We start from the raw sequence: 18,264 nt of genomic DNA on the forward strand, positions 1-18,264 counted from the left end.
TGGATGGATAAGGTGTATCAAAAAACTCATAAAGGTCCTGGCTTATGAGTCTTTGCATCAACATTTCATGTAGCTCTTGCTTTACTCTGGTTAGTTTTCGGTCCAAAAAAACCTTAGTGATCTTTTCATACATTTTCTCTTCAGAGACCATCATATTCATTGAATCGTTGTACCATTTTGAATCAAGAATAACTATAGCACCACCTTTATCTGAGGGCTTGATCACATCCTCTGTGTTACTCTGAAGTTCAGAAAGTGCCTTTCTCTCTCCACTGGTTATATTGTAGAAACGAGCTGTTCCTAAACCCCTTTGTCTGATTTGTTCCACTACTTTTTCACATAACTTGATAAAGAGATCCACTGTAGAATGGTTGACAGGAACAAATGTAATAGATTTCTTTAAAATGGTTTATGATCGATTATTCTGATGACCAAAAATATTCTTCAGTGATACATTTCTACAAAAATATTTTGCTACCAGAACAAACTCACTCAAATCAGAACCCAAGGAAGGAATAAAGGTTAAACCTTTATTAAGCAGGTTCAGTTGGTCTTTACTTAATGCAAAATTAGACAAATTCACTACCAAGTCAGTTCTGGTTACTGGATAGGTTTCTTTCTCTTCCTCACCTGACTGTTGGACCTGGTATTCCATTGCCAGGTTTGTTTAAAAAAACGGTAAATTGGGAACAATGGGGGCATGTGACACTCCTTGTTTGGGTCTAGTGCCTGTTGGGCAGTCTCCCCTCTTCAACTGTGAGATCAGATGAAAACATGGAATGAACACCAGTAGTAAATGAAGAGGCTTCGGGTGCCATCACATCATTCATCTTAGGCAAGGTGGTGACATTCATATTGATGTGAGATCTATGGGTAGGAGATGACAAGACAGGTAATCTAGATAAATTTTGACTTAAAATGGGCTGGTCTGTCTTCCCTGGGCCATTTAAAAATCCTTCCTTGCTTAAAATCAGAAATATCCCTAGAGAGTTTATGAATTTTCTGATCTTTTAATTTATTGTCATAGGAATTCAGGTTGAACTGTAAAGTCTCTAGTTTAGTAATACAGGGCTCAAACAAGTCCATTTTTTCTAGTTCCAGTTGCTTAGTTCTGATCAGTTTAGCTGTTTCTTCCTCTTCAGGCTTAAAAAAATCATAATAATGTGGCTGCACCGAATGAAAGTTTTGAAAAAATATTACATGAAGTAGAATCTGCTGCTTATCGGTTGAAAAGGCTACAATGGCAGCGATTCCATTTTGAGGCTAGCATGCACTACAAAGTTATTCCTAGGGGCATGAAAATTAAGTGTATGCCGAGTTATGGCAACAAATATCCTGAACTTCTTGCCCAATGGCAAGCCTTGAATTTGGAAACAAGCTTTAAATATATGCATCTACTGACTGATTTTTTTAAGCCTGAAGAGGAAGAAACAGCTAAACTCATCAGAACTAAGCAACTGGAACTTGAAAAAATCGACTTGTCTGAGTCCTGTATTACTAAACTAGAGACTTTACAGTTCAACCTGAATTCCTATGACAATAAATTAAAAGATCAGAAAATTCGTAAACTCTCTAGGGATGTTTCTGATTTTAAGCAAGGAAGGATTTTTGAATGGCCCAGGGAAGGCAGACCAGCCCATTTTAAGAGTCAACAGTTATTTAGACTACCTGTCTTGTCATCTCCTACTCATAGATCTCACATCAATATGAATTGCACCACCTTGCCTAAGACGAATGATGTGATGGCACCCAAAGCCTCTTCATCCACCACTGGTGTTCATTCCATGTTTTCATCTGATCTCACAGCTGATGAGGAGAGACAACTTGTCTGCCCAACAGGCACTAGACCCAAACAGTGAGTGTCACATGCCCCCATTGTTCACAATTATCATTTTTTTTAAACAAACCTGGCAACAGAATACCAGGTCCAACAGTCAGGACAGGAAGAGAAAGAAACTGATCCAGTAACCAGAACTGAATTGTTAGTGAATTTGTCTAATTTTGCATTAAGTAAAGACCAACTGAACCTACTTAATAAAGGTTTAACCTTTATTCCTTCCTTGGGTTCTGATTTGAGTGAGTTTGTTCTGGAAGCAAAATATTTTGGTAGAAATGTATCACTGAAGAATATTTTTGGTCATCAGAATAATCGACCACAAACCATTTTAAAGAAATCTAGTACCTTTGTTCCTGTCAACCATCCTACAGTGGATCTCTTTATCAAGTTATGTGAGAAAGAAGTGGAACAAATCATACAAAGTGGTTTAGGAACAGCTCGTTTCTACAATATAACCAGTGGAGAGAGAAAGGCACTGGCTGAACTTTAGAGTAACACAGAGATTGGGATCAAACCCTCAGATAAAGGTGGTGCCATAGTTGTTCTTGATTCAAAATGGTACAAAGATTCAATGAATATGATGCTCTCTGAGGAGAAAATGTATGAAAACATCACTAAGGTTTTTCTGGACTGAAAAATAACCAAAGTAAAGCAAGATCTACATGAAATGCTGATGCAAAGACGCATAAGCCAGGACCTTTATGAGTTTTTTTATACACCTTATCCATCCATTCCCTCCATAAGTGGCCTTCCCAAGATTCACAAAAGTATCACAGACCCACCAGTCAGACCCATTCTTTCAGGACATGGATGGGTGATGGAGCCACTTTCTATTTTTGTGGAGAAAGAGCTAAAGATGGTACTAGGGGTTATTCCCACCATTCTTAGTGACACTGGTATGTTTTTGACACAGCTGAATATGTTTATGGATACTGCAGAAGACCTGTCCAACATTTTGCTGGTGACTATGGACATTTGTAGTCTTTTTACTTCCATTCCTAATGATTATGGAATTGGGTCCATCAAAGACTTAGGTTCTATAGTTCCACATAATCTGAATTTAGATCTCATTTGTACACTACTTGAGATGAACCTGGAAACCAATATGTTTTTCTATGAAGATAGTAATTATTGGCAATGCTGGGGTGTGGGCATGAGCACATTCTGTGCCAACAGTTACTCAAATCTTTTTTTAACTGTTTGGGAGAGAACACATATTTTTAATACCATCATTCCTTGATCCAACAATGTGGCCTTTTATGGACATTTTGTGGATGACGTCTTTCTTTTATGGAAAGGGGATGAGAATGAGCTGAAGAAATGTGTTACCTATTTGAATGAAACCACTACCTTCTTAAAATTTACTATCCAGAGCTCCTGCTGTGAGATTTATTTTTTGGATGTGAAAGGGTTCTTGGATGAACACAAACAGATTGACGCCTCTATCTTCAGGAAGGACACATGGAAAAATCATTATTTACACAAAAGTAGTCAACACCCAAGAAACATCTCCAGGAACATTATGAAGAATGAGATGACCAGGATCTCATGACTTTGTACCAAGGAATCAGATTTTGACAAGGAGAGACATTTTTACAACAAAACTTAAAGGAGAGAGGCTATTCGAACCTTGATATTGATGTGAGCCAAGAGGACCTATGAAATCTCAGATTGACTAAAGGCTTACCATATGTTAACAAGCAGCTACAACAAGAAAACTCTTATGTGAGAGACAGACAATATCAACATAATGACTGCGTCAAGTTTATTTTGACTTACAACAATAATAATCATCAGATTTGTGAAGAGATAAAAAAAAATTGGCTGGTCTTAACATAGGATAGTGAACTTTGTGAAATTGTTGGTGAACATCTGAAGTTTGTCTTTAAAAACAAAAAGAACTTGAAGCGCCTACTCTGCCAGAAGGGTGGCTTTCATCGTAACTCCAGTTGAAGCACACAAGGCACCCTTCGATGTGGCAGATGCTCTGCTTGTAGAACTATAGATGTACTTAATACTTTTAAACATCCCATCAGTGGACTGGAATATACCTTTTCATTTAAAGCTGACTGTAATATGCAGCATTTGTTGTACCTCACTACTTACCAGTGCTGTACTACCTATTATGTAGGCAAAACAGATCAAATATTTAAAAATAGAATATTTAGGCATCTGAGAGATATTCATAATATGGACCTTAAGAATCCTTTGCTTGTCATGTTGCTCAGTTTCCAGGACTTTTTTTAAGTTTAAGGCTATTGACATTACACCTAAAGGGATGAAACTAGGAGATATCACCAACAATACTGAAAGGAATGAAAGCAAATGGATCATAAATTTGAAAGCAGACAAGCCTCCCGGTTTAAACACTGTAGTTCCTCTGAGACCCATTCTAAAGTATAGGAGAACACCTATTGGTTGACGTGAAGGTGTGTTTTCTTTTAAGTGTTCTGACTGGCAAGTTTTCTGATTGGAGCTCAAGGTGGCTTGTGATACTCTGATTGATTATTAGTTTATGCAAATAAGTACTTCTCTTCAAGCTTGTTGATTGGTTGTTTTATGATTGGTTCTTTGTTAGAACAAGCTGAAGCCGATTGGTTGTGTATATCTTTTAAAAGCATATTGTTCCTGTTTCCCTTTACGATCTGAAGAAGGTATTTCTGAAAGCGCTTATCATTTGAAAGGGATTTTATTTTCGTCTTGCCATGTTTTATGTCTCAAGTTTTCAGTAAAATATTTTTGTTAATCTTTTTTGTTGGATTTTAACAGGTTTGCCAGTCATCTGTGGTGGTGTCACTGCTTTTCTCTTTGGAACTGTGGATATGATGGGGGTCTCACAGGCACCTGCATCCAGGGTACTCCACCAGTTCCTGGATGCCATGCTACCACATGCCAGTGAGCACATTTATTTTCCCCTCACACCTGACATGAGGGCCAGCAATATGCAACACCTCTACCATGTATTATACTACCTTGAGGTACTGGGTGCCATAGATTGCACTCATGTACACATCAAATCACCACCTGGTGAGGAGGGTAGAATCTACGTCAACCACAAAGGGTATCACTCCATCAACTACCAGATCATGTGCAATACCCAGGGCATTATTATGAGTGTGTGTGCTGGCAGCCCTGGCAGTTATCATGACTCCCATACATCACAGCTGTACCAGATATTTGCACAGGGGGACATACATCCCACACTGCCATTTACTGGGGGGTGCTAGGTACTCACTTGAACCATGGACGATGACACCCATCAGAAATGCACACACACACACACACACACACACACACACACACACACACACACACACACACACACACACACACACACACACACACACACACACACACACACACACACACACACACACACACACACACACACACACACACAAACACACACACACCAATGAATGTCATAATGAGGCACATGCACAAACTAGGAACATCATAGAGCATGTGTTTGGGCTGCTGAATTCACAGTTCTAGTGCCTTGATATATCTGGTGGAGCCCTGCAGTACTCTCCAGCCAAATGTGCACAAATGTTCACAGTATGTGCCATGCTACATAATATGATCCTACAGAAACATCTGCAGCAGGATCAGCAAAGTGAAGGGATTCACAGCCCCCCATCAGTGCCTAGGTCCCCACAGCCACAGCCACAGCCACAGGGGGACTCAGAAGAGAAACCCCCTGAGGATGTCCCTGTAAGTAGATGCAGGCATGCCCAGTATGCTCTGGTCTTGGCCAAGAGACAATGCATAACACATACACTGACAACCTAGGACCCTAGGGTCTGACACCTTACTCCGGCTAGCATACATATAGTAAAAAGGATGCCAACCATCCCACACAACCTGTACCTAACCACAAATTGGCTGTGTACTGCATGCATCTGACAGTGTCAGCCCCAGACTACAGGTCTGTCAACAGCTGCATTTTCAAGGTAAGTCACTCACCTATACACCACTTGGAAGGTGTACTAGAATATGGTAGCATATGTATGGACCTGCCACATGTATGCAAGGGAATTTAGTGGGCTACTGCATTACTAGGAGAGATCTAACAGCCACTTGAGACAGCAGGTACTCTGCCCAATAGTATGTGCACCATAATATTTGATAGGCCACATGGCTGGAAAATCTACTACATTATGCAAGGGAGATAGCAAACAGTGGGGTCACATGATAGTCGCACAACTGTCTATGCCAGCAGAGCATGGGCTGTTCATCCTCCACCTCCAATACATCAGTGTTCCCATACAGCTGCTGTAACAGTATGTCAGCAGTGATATATCAGCAGACCAGCCAATTCCAGGGCTGTGACATACAATCTAGCCACATGTTGTATGTCTCACATAATGCAGGGGTGACAATGTATGTCTGTATACTGTTAATTGTGTGAGGAATGACACCTCTCTGTCTGGCAGATGGTATGGCTCCCTGGGCTAGGGATGGTACCATGGGTAATGGTGTTGATGGTTTGAATCTGGCAACATCCACATTTTATGCATCTGGAGTAGTTGTATAGTGGTATTCCCATAGATTGTCATACACCTCAATCTGTTACTGCAAGAAAGCTGGACAAAGTTAGAAACAATGTGGGGACAAAGGACCAAAACTACAGACAGACTTTACACATGCTCTGATTAACCTAGAAGGTGACTGGTATAACAGCAGGTGGTGGCAAAGCAGAATAGCTGCAGGATTTAAAGGCCATCACTTAAATGTGTCAGTCCTTAGTAAAAGTCAGTGACTGCATTATTCATAAATAGTTTCTTGGAAAACCACAAATGTATGAGGAACAGACCAGACATACAGGGCGAATTGCCAGGCATTCTGCAAAAACATGTACAGTAAAAAAATTATGCAAACAGTCACCCTGTGTGTGGCATTACATTATGTACCCCAGTCACATATTAAGAGCAGTACACAGCCGTGGAAAATTTCAGGGAAGTGCTTTACTGCGAAAACAGGTGCAGCAGCCAATGTCTGCAGCACACAAAATCCTGGACTGGAGTACAGAGACCTCTGGCCTGGAGTCAGCTTGTTTGTACTGGCAACCCCACTGGGCATAATCCCACACTTAGCTAACATGGGTGCAAGTCTGTTGCCTCTCCATCAGAAAGACCAGCTAAGTGAAAATATGTTTGGACATACAGACAGCTACGTATACATATCTGTCTGTCCCTATCCCCCTCTCACATAATTATTGTATCTATCAGTATGTACCCCAAATACATATGACACTGATATGTATTTATTATTTATTTATTTAACATTTGTTTACCAGGAAAGTCCGACTGGACACAGGTCCTTTTTCAGTGGAGGCCCGAGGAGAAAAGCTCCAGTAAAGCAAAATTACAAGTTTGAGTTACAGTTGCAGGTAATATAAGACTTACACAAAAACATGAAGTTTAGATACACTGCAAAAGAAAAAGGCTTCTCTGCACGCAAGCTCAAAGTGTCAAACATAAAAGTTACAAAAAGATAAATATAAAATGTCTTAGATAAACGTGTACAATAGACATCACACTGTGAGTATGTACATATGTATTTAAGTCATTTGTCATGCTTGGGAAGAAAGAGAGGACAGATGCCTCAGTTAGGATTTATTGGGAGGGTTTTGAAACACAAAGTTAGTTAGAGATGTATAGTTGAGCAGTTAGAGGTCTATCCAGGGCAGTTACAAGAACAGAGCCAGGAGTCTTTCAGGTGTAGTTTTAGGAGTTTTTTAAACTGTATTAAAGAGCAGCAGGTAGTAATTTGGGTGGGCAGTTTGTTCCATATGTTAGGGATGTAGTTTGAGAAGAAGAATTCTCCAGCTGTGTTATTTGCTTTGGTGGTGTCTAGTAGGAATTTATTATTAGAGTGGACAGGTCTGGAAGTGATGCATGGTTGTAATAGTTTTTGGAGGACAGGGGTTTTGTCTGGTTCATGCAATATTTTGTGGGCAAAGGTTAACTGATTAAAGCATAGTAGCTGAGAAAGTTCTAGCCATTGTACTTGTTTAAGAGCTGTACAATTATGTGTTCTATATGGGGCATCAGTGGCAAACTTGGCAATTTTATTATAACAAGCTTTGAGTTTGGTTAGTTCAGATTTGCAGAGATTGGTTAGTATTGGGGAAGCATATAGGAGGGAAGGTAGGAGATGCGTGTGAGCAATAGTAGCTTTTGAGTGTCTAGTTAGGAAATGTTTGTTTCTATAAAGTAAATCTAGTTTCTTGTGGACCTTCTTAATGGTTTGTGCTATGTGTATATCGAACTTCGAGTTGTTTTCAATTTCTACACCCAGCAGTTTGGTATGAGTTGTAGGGGTGATGGTGGTTTTATTTTTGGATAGGATGGTAAAAGTTTGGGAGGAAGGGGCCAATTTTGTTGGGAAGAAGAGAAGGAGATTTGTTTTGGTGAGGTTTAGTATGAGTTGGGAGTTGCTGAGCCATGTTTCTATGGACAGGAAGGAGTCTTGGGTTGTGATGTGGAGGTTATAAAGGGAGGAAGCTGTGCAAATTAGTGTAGAGTCATCTGCATATTGTATGACAGTGCCTTGTAGTGTGGTGGTGTGGAGCTTGTTGATGAAGGGGGTGAAGAGTAGAGGTCCAGGGATTGAGCCTTGTGGAACCCCTAAGGTAACAGGGAGAAGAGGGGAAAGTTGTTGTTGCCATTGGACAGCCTGCTGTCTTCCTGATAGGTAACTTCTGAAGCATGTGATAGTGGAGTTACTGATATTTAGGGTGGAGAGAATGCTGATGAGTTTATCATGACTGACTATATCAAAGGACTTTGACAAGTCTAAAATATAGCAGATACAAACAGTCCTCTATTTCTATAGTGGTTCACTGCATTTGTAAAGGACATGAGGGCTGTGGTAGTGCTCTGAGAGGGGCGGAAACTGTGTTGAGTGCTTGACAGTAGTCTATGTGTGTTATGTTACGTCATTAATTGAGTGTGTATAGTCCTCTCTAGGATTTTACATAAGGAGGACAGGATGGCAATTGGCCTATAATTAGTAGGTTCAGTTGAATTACCTCCTTTATGTAAGGGTATTATGTGCGAGATTTTTCAAATATCTGGGACCATGTTTTCTGATAATGATCTGCTTATGAGTATGGCTACTGAGTATGCTAAAGCATCTGCTGTGATTTGCAGAAATTCTGCTGGGAGGTTGTCAGTGGCTAATGTGGTAGGTTTTAGTTTTCTTAGTAGTTTTCTTGTGGTATCAACAGACACTGGGTGGAAAGTAAAGAGGTTGCAGCTGTTTTTGGAGTTGGTGCTTTGTTGGGCTATGGGTGGGGTTGGGGTGGTGGAAACTGTGAGAATTAGCAAGGGTTTGGATAGTTTCAGTAAAGTATTTATTGAACTGGGTTGCTATGCTTTCAGGATTGATCGATGATGGGGTAGGAGTAGCTGATTTGCCTGGTAGAAGTATTTTATTAATTGCAGCCCAGAATTTTTGAGGGTTATTATGGTATTTATTCCAAATATTATGGTAGTAGTAGTTAGTTTATCTTACTAATTACTTGGCTTTATTTTGCAGTTCTAGGAATCTTTGTCTTGTTGATTGGGTTTTGTGTTTGTGGAACTGTTCCCATGCATTATCTCTAGCCTTGAGTAAGGATCTACATTCCTTACTAAGCCAGGGTGCATAGTTTTGACTCTGATTTTTTGAGAGGGTGAGTGGCAGTTTAGTATGTCAAGGAAGGTGGTGTAGAAAGAGCTGACTGCATCTTCAAGGGGTAGCTGTTGGAGTTATTCCCAGTTGTAGTTATTTAGTGTGGAGATGAACTTGTTTGGGGTTGAAGGTTTTTTACTTCTAATTAGCCGGTAGGTTGATTGGCTGATGTAGGGAGTATGGGATCTTAGTAGAAAGGTTGGCGGATGGTCATACAGACCATCAGGGAGGTAGCCTGATTGGTTGACAGGGATGGGTTGTTCACTAAGATCCAGACTAGGATAGAGTGTCGGTTGGAGGATTTGTTAATCCTGGTAGGAGATGTGATAAGTTGGGTGAACCAATGTAGGTTGATATGTGATGTTGGGGTTTGAGAAGAACAGTTGAGCCAGTCAATACTGACATTTCCCATTAGGATAGTTTCCTGTGGGAGTGAATTGCAGGCCCATTATTGTGTGGGAATGTTGTTCCCAGGTGGGATATAACAACCTATGATGTTAATTTGTTTTTTTTTTTTTTGGGTTGTGTCAATTTGGCACAGATAAGTTCTTCATTGTCAAAGTTGGGAATGTTTAGTTGTAGACAGTCAATCAATAGGTGGTCTTTGAATAGGATAGCTACCCCTCCACACCTTTTGGATACCCTTTCTTTTCATAGAATGTTGAATCCAGGAATTACAATTTCATAATTGTTATTGCTGGGTTTGAGACATGTTTCTGTAAGTATTACTATATCTGGGGTATGGTGGGAGAGCAGAGCAAGCAGGTTATGGACTTTGTTTCCAATACTTCTTGCATTTATGTTAACGAGTAGAAGGGAATTATTATGTTTCTGGTGTAATAAACCTGGGTCAATGATGGTGGAGTTGTATACTTGATTTTGGGGGGTATTGGGGCCAGGATGGAGGTATATGTCACTGGAGAGGTTTAACTGATTGATAAGGTGCGAGATTAGCTTGGTAACTTTGTGCAGTAGTTTAGTGTGTTTTTGGTAAGTGTGGGATGATGTAGATAGAGATAGGATTTTCTTAGTGTGGTAGTCTGTGTGGCTGGCATTGAAGATATTTGGAGATATGGGAGTGTAAGGTGGACTATTGTGATGGGCCAAAGAGGAGGTCTGGGAGGGAGGTGAATGATTGCCTGGTAATGGTGTGTAGTATGATGTGAGGGAGTATACAACTACTAGCGGTGATGCAGAGATGATATACATGGCAGTCTGGGTTAGGTGTTTGTAATTAAGGAAGGACATTTTATTAGGGTATGATGTTTTAGGAAGGGGGAGGAGGTGTGTGAAAGTAGATAAAGGCAGGTGGGTGTTGCCTGAGTGGGTGTGGTGAACTTGCCTAATTAGTGCAAATGTGGGTTCAGACTGGTTATGTCAAATGCAGGCAGACTTTGATAGGTATAGGGCTAGTGAAAGCAGAGGTGGGTGGGAATGGGGGTAGGGTAGAGGAGCTGTGTGACCTCGCAGGGCAGAGTGGGATGAGCTGGGGCTGACTGCAAGCACAAAAATATCAATAGATTGCAGCTCGTCCAGGTCAGTATGTTAGATACCCTGTACACTGGAGTAAGCAGAGTCCCTGTAGAGTCTGACAGAGTACAGGGAAGCTGGATAATTGTTGAGTTGGATGTGAGCTGTGATGGGGTGGTCCCATAGTTTGCTAGCCTCTTGCCTTACAGTCAATACCTTTTAAAACAGTGTAAAAAATAAAGGAGAATAACTTACACTGCAGTTGTTCTGTAGCTAGACAGGTGATGTATTTGTGCTAGCTGGGCTAGTTTAGGTTCCGGCTTTACAGCCCTGTACGTTAGGGCAGGGTGAAGCAGTCCAGGCGATAATAGACTTCTAGGTGTCTGCGGGCTTATAGATGAATTTCAGTGTATTTAAAATGTTGTTGTAGTTCTTTTTCTTTCAGGATGATTGTTTCCTTTTATTGTTTAGTGGTCAGGTTCATGAAGTTGCTAGAGCAGGTAAAAACTGCAGTGGACCAGTAGAAGGGTAATGGCTGAGCAACCCATTCACAGGGGCTGTGGAAATGATGCTTTTGTAGTATTTTTTTCTTTCAGGATGATTGTTTCCTTTTATTGTTTAGTGGCCATGTTCATGAAATTGCTAGAGCAGGTGAAAACTGATGTGGACCAGTAGAAGGGGAACAGCTGAGCAACTCATTCACAGGGGCTGTGTAAATTGCAAGGTATACAAATGGCCGGTGGGCTAAGGACAGCTGCATATATATATATATATATATATATATATATATATATATATATATATATATATATAGCGAGAGAGCTATATAATTCACAATGATACATAAGAGTCTCCACAAATATCTACATAACACATATATATAATGTACATACACAACATCTCAAGAGACATCCCTGGTTATACACATTTGTATATATATATATCTCTCTCTCTCTATATATACATATATATATATCTATAGATATATGTATGGTTTCATTTCATATTACTGAAATGCTGAAATATCGAATTTCAGCATTTCAACAGTATAAACCGAAACCATCACAAAACCGACACTTCACAATCATGAAAGCAAAACATCAAACATACACAATACAGCACACAACACACAAACCATAACACCCACACCACAAAACAATTAAATACAACAAAACACCACACAGACACACACGTATACTACACAAATGCATGGGGGCAAGCCCCCCCTGCACCGCCTCGGTGGGGTGCTGCACCCCCACATCCCCCTACTTATATATACTAACTCCGAGATTGCATAAACATTAAAGAAAGAAATTATCACACACAGCCAACACACACAATCATACCTCTGCCTCCCTACCCTAACCCACTTGTACAAGTTAGAAAAACACTCACGCACAATCACTCACCTTAAACTGCAGACACCACCCTAGCCAAACACTTCCACAACCTAACGTACATGTATAAGCATGAATTTGACATAGTCCTATTTGCGCTTATGCACTTTCATCATTTTGAAGTTTCGACTTCATGGACACGGATTTCTGAAATTCGATATTTCAGCAATTCGTGTTTATGAAGTGAAACCATGTATATATATATATATATATATATATATATATATATATATATATATATATATATGTCTATACACATATATATATATATATATATATATATATATATATATATATATATATATATATATATATTTATAGATGTAGGAATGTCCCCACATACCCTTGCAATGCTGAGGTTATCTGCACCTACACATTACGACAGTTGTCCAAAGGAACCAGCCCAAGGCCACGACAGTACAGAATCCACTCACCGACAGACTCCTGTGCCTGCGGAATGTCACCATGTACACAGACACAGGTGAGCACATGGTGTAATGTATAATGGTGTCAACACATGCCTTGGATAGGCCATATTGTCCCTGACTGCATGTTTCTTTTCTAACTGCAAATAGTCACATATGGCCATACTGGTAACTGTACACACATAGCAGGGATATTAACATGTATCCCACTCCTAGGAAACTAATTATAATAACAGTACCAAACAGTATCACTCTGCAGGCCACACATGCTGCCTAACACAAGCTCACTTTGCATACTCCACAAGTACTGTGCCTGAAAGCACATATACAGCAGGCATAACCTGTGGCATGTGCGATTAGAACGAGCTATAGTGTGTAATAGTAGATAGGTAGGGGTTCTAATTTTACATCAGTCAACTGTGTGTGTGTGTGTGTGTGTGTGTGTGTGTGTGTGTGTGTGTGTGTGTGTGGGTGTCTATGTGCAATGGTTATGCATTTTCTGGCCCTGTGACTGGCTGCTGCCCTCTAAATTGCCCTCCTCTACAAGGCCTGCTGATGTCATCCACCTTAAGAGCACTGGCTGACAGTCTAACATCAGGTAAAACTGGTGGCACATGTGATAAGTACTGCAAGTTGTAGTGTGCAGTAGTAGTAGTAGATAAGTATGGGTTCTAATCTCACATTAGCCAACTCTCTCTCTTTCTTGCTGTCTGTGTAAGTATATCCCCTTGCAGTGGTATGGACATGCCCATGTGGGTTACCCATGTGTAATGGTAATGCATTTTATGGCCCTGTGACTGGCCGCTGGCCTCTACATTGCCCTCATCTACAAGGCCTGCTGATGTCATCCACCTTAAGAGCACTGGCTGATAATCTACTATCTGGTAAAACTGGTGGCACATGTGATAAGTACTGTGAGCTGTAGTATGTAGTAATAGATTGGGAGGGGTTCTAGTCTCACATCAGCCATCTCTTTCTCTCTCTCTGTAAATATATCCCTTTGCAGCACTACAGACATGCCTGTATGGACTATCCACATGCGATGGTTATGTATTTTATGGCCTGGTGACTGGCTGCTGGCTTCTAAATTGCCCTCCTCTACAAGGTCTACTGATGTCATCAACCTCAACTCATTACATCCAAGTGACGTCTCCATTTGCATCTGCAGTTATCTCCTACTGACACCTCCGGGCTACAAATATTGCTTGGTTATATTTGCACCAACACTTCTAAAAAGATGCTTTGTAAAAGGTTTTAAAACATTCTATCTTAAAGCTTACACAATGGCAAACTTGACTGCATTAATATTTGACCTCTGTCTAGTGCAGGTAAATAGATATTAACTGCTTTTTTATGATATTAATTTACATGGATAGCATTTTCACATTTGTCTAAATATCTCAACAACAAGTTAAAACAGAAAGAACATCTTAGCCACATATGAAAGCTCTCAGCCAGATGAATAAAATGTTGCTGACAGTATGTGAGTAACTTGAGTGGTTGCAGAGATATTGTAAGTTGTTTATAAAAAATAAATATAAAACTTTGCCCTTGTGGTGCTCCTCTACTAGCGTTCTGGTGGTGTAACTGGCCATTATGGGAATATATTTATTTAAAATTGTGGACTTGTGCTTAGCAGGTACAAAGCTCCCAGCATATAGCCTGGACATCTCTTCTTACCTCAACCTTACTACTCCAAAAACTGATACCCAGCAACCCTCCTGGAAATGAGATAAGCTCTGCAACTCCCATGCAGGACACTGTAAAAGCTGTTATTCCCAGCCTAACTGTTTAATTTAAACAGTGTACAAAGCTCCCCGCATATAGCCTGGACATCTCTCCTTACTTCAACCTCACTACTCCAAACACTGATACCCAGTAACTCCCCTTATTCCAAGCCTAACTGCTTTATTTAAACAATGTACAAAGCTCCCAGCATATAGCCTAGACATCTCTCCTTACCTCAACCTCAACCTCTGCAACTCTCTTATAAAACCCCGGAATAGCTGTTATTTCCAGCTTAACTGCTTCATTTAAAAATGTATGTTCCTTACTATAATATATCTGTACTGTAATCCTCTAAATGGTTATGCCCACACCACCAGAACCTGCTCTTCACTTAATTGCTCTTCTTTTACCCTCTTCTTAGCCTCTCTCTATCGACTAGCTTGACCATATAGCAGTAGTCCTGTTGGACTAGGTCACCTAACCTGGGCCTCCCCATCTTACTCTTCCCATTCCTCATTGCTATTTCCCTTCTCCTCTTTTTCCTCTACACTCACAATCCACTCTTGAACATGCTGTTCCCTTTCTGCTGTGCTCCATGAATCCTTACTACCTTTGCTGCCCTCCCTTTCCACACCCCCCACTCCTCCATCTTAGTACACTGTCCAAACGTCTTCCTACCCTCTACTAGACCTATTGTCTTCTTTTCCTCCTCTACTTCTAAATAGCTCACCAGCATCTCTTCTACTCTTCTCACCTCTCCTCTTAACTGATTGTTTTTATTAACTAACAACTCTGACTTGGGAGTGTAGCCCAGCTCTATTCACCCTCACTATGCTCAGTCTCACTCCGCTCCCCTACCCCCTTTCCCACCCACCCCTGCTTACGCTATATTTATACTCTAATCTCTCCACTAGTACCTCCACCCACCTCCAATCTTCCAATCACAACTTACTCTACTTTAATCATTAAGACCTCCCCCAACCCAACCTATCCCTTTAACTCTCTCCTACTCCTTTTCTAATTATCTTTTCAACCCACTCTTCTACCAACTTCACTTTCTCCTACTCACTCTCACAATATGCAACTTCAATTCCTTCTACCACCCATCTTGATCATCCTCTCCTGGCTATCCTCTTATCACACTAACCTTGATAACCCTCTTATATCCCCTACTCTCCTCCACTTCACACCCACCCCTAACAATTGGCCCACCTTTTCACATTTCACCTTCCCTATATAATACTGTGTGTATTCACTATCACAAATTTAAATTCATTAACCTCACACACTCCCCCCTCTAAACAGAAACTTAAACTCATTACATACCACCTCTTTTGCACTAAACCTGTCATACCTCCTATCACTCTCATACCAGATGGGAGCATCCACCCCAACCCTGGTCCACTAACTCCATCCAACCCTACTAACTCCAACTCATTAGATAGTCACCTACTCCCATTCTCCCTATCAAAACTCCTTTCCATTTATTCTATTAACCTACAAAGTCTCACAAATAAAATTGCAGACTTACATGCATGGATTGCTAGCTGCTCTCCTCACATCTTAACCATAACTGAAACATGGCTCAGACCCCATATTACAAATGCAGAAATCCTTTCCCCGGGTTATAACATACTCCAGAAAGACTTCCCAGAATCTATCATATGAAACAATACTACTTGGGGATGTCAACATAGACTGGAAAAACTCTCACCCCTCTCCCCTAGTCTATGTATTAACCTCTTTGGGTTCAGCCAACATATTTCTTTGGGTTCAGCCAACATATTTCTACTCCCACATGAATCAACAAAGACTCCAACTTCATACTAGACTGGATCAAACCTCTAATCCTAATCAATACAATAATCCTTGTACTCTACCTGACTCTCTAAGCGATCACCTCTCAGTCTCTATACACAGGCTACTACCTCATACATGTAAAAAACATATTTATAGAGACTGCTGTAACTTTTGAATTTCAATGCAGAGAAGTTCATCCATCTATTGTCTCTTATAGACTGGTCCCACCTTTTTAACCTTCCCCTAAACAATGCTGTTCAAGAATTTAACATTTTTCTAAACATCCTAATCTCTCTCACTGTCTTAAGAAAAATAAGGATCAAATCTAATTCGACACCCTGTCTCTCCAAACATACACTATCCAGCATGAAACTCAGAGACTCCACCTGGAAAAAATGGTCAAAGTCTAAATCTCCCATTCTCTTCCTCAAATTTAAAGAACTAAGAAACATTACAAAAAACTAATTGTCCAAGATAAGAAAAATTACTACCTAGAGGCTCAATCCACACATACTTCCAACCCACAAAACTTTTGGCACTCCATAAATAATATTCTCTACCCAGGAAAACCCTCTACCCCCAACCATGTCCCTGATAAATCTCCTATAGAAATAGCCTCCCTAATAATCAATTTCTTCATTGAATCAATATGCAAACTAACCCCTCCTGACACCAACCATCCTCATACCCCCGACCCCTACCTCCACCAACTCCCACTCCACCTTTTTCCTGAAACCAGTTCCCACACCTTACATAAAATCCCTTCTGCTGAAGCTTAAGCCATGATCTCCCTCATTTCACAACTTACCCCCCATTTCTCAAACTTGCAGCCAATGCCATAGCTTATCCAGTATCCATTCTTATAAACCGCTCCATTAAAGAATTCATAGTCCCAGACATCTGGAAATTCTTCTATACAATTCCACTAAATAAATGAGGTAACTCCACTGACCCAGTTAATTTCTGCCCTATAGCCATCCTCTCACCTCTTTCTAATATCCTAGAAAAATGCATTCACTCTCAGCTTCTCAAATACTTACTCCAGAAAATCTCCTCACCTCTTCTCAACACAGATTTAGGCTTTACCACAGCACCTCCACTGCCCTTCTTTCCTTTACACACACCATAGCCAAAGCCAGAGATGATAAACTGGTGTCATGCCTATTCCTTGACCTCTCTAAGGGTTTAGACACTGTCTCCCACCCTAAGCTTCTTAACAAACCAACCAAGCTCAACCTCTCTATTTCCGCTATTAACTGGTACTCTAACTATCTTACTAACTGGCAGCAATCTGTTAGATGGATATCCACCTGCTCTCCCTTCTTACCTAACAACACAGGTGTTCCCCAAGGATCCATCCTAGGCCCCTTTCTTTTTAATATTTTTACTAATAACCTTCAGTCTGCTTGCTGTACATCTACTCTAATCCAATACACTGACGACTCTACTCTTGTAACCCTCTCCAACAACACTACTGACCTCCACTCCCTGACACAAACCTCATTTAACACCATTGAACATTGGCTAATCTATAACCAACTTATCCTTAACTCAAAAAAAAAAAGAAAAAACAAGCTGGTCCTCTTTCTTCCAAAATCAATGGCCAATCTTAGAACATTGTTCTCTATCTCTTCCCTAGATAATACAACAATTCATGTAGATTCTCATACCAAACTGCTGGGGGTCATTATTGATGATCAACTGAAATTTGACATTCACATACAACAGTCCATAAAAAAGACCAACCAAAAACTTGGACTGTTGTAAGGAAACAAAAAAATCTTACCTATTGCTTCTAGGACCTCCCTTGCCCAAGACTACCTCCTCCCTTGCCTTCTCTATGCCTCCCCTATTTCTATTCACCTCTAAGCAAACTTTTTAAGTAAACTCAATCAGACATACAACCTCATAACTAGATTTGCCAGCA

At 40.5% G+C, this 18,264-nt stretch overlaps 1 protein-coding gene across 2 annotated transcripts in view; it reads right to left on the reverse strand.

Annotated features, from left to right (window-relative positions):
- Positions 1–18,264, reverse strand: part of LOC122806570 — a 674,088-nt gene that overhangs the window by 453,808 nt on the left and 202,016 nt on the right. The window lies entirely within an intron of this gene.

The sequence above is a fragment of the Protopterus annectens genome, chromosome 7.part0 (genome assembly GCF_019279795.1).
Source record: "Protopterus annectens isolate FY-2018-M chromosome 7.part0, PAN1.0, whole genome shotgun sequence".
NCBI lineage: Eukaryota > Metazoa > Chordata > Ceratodontiformes > Protopteridae > Protopterus > Protopterus annectens.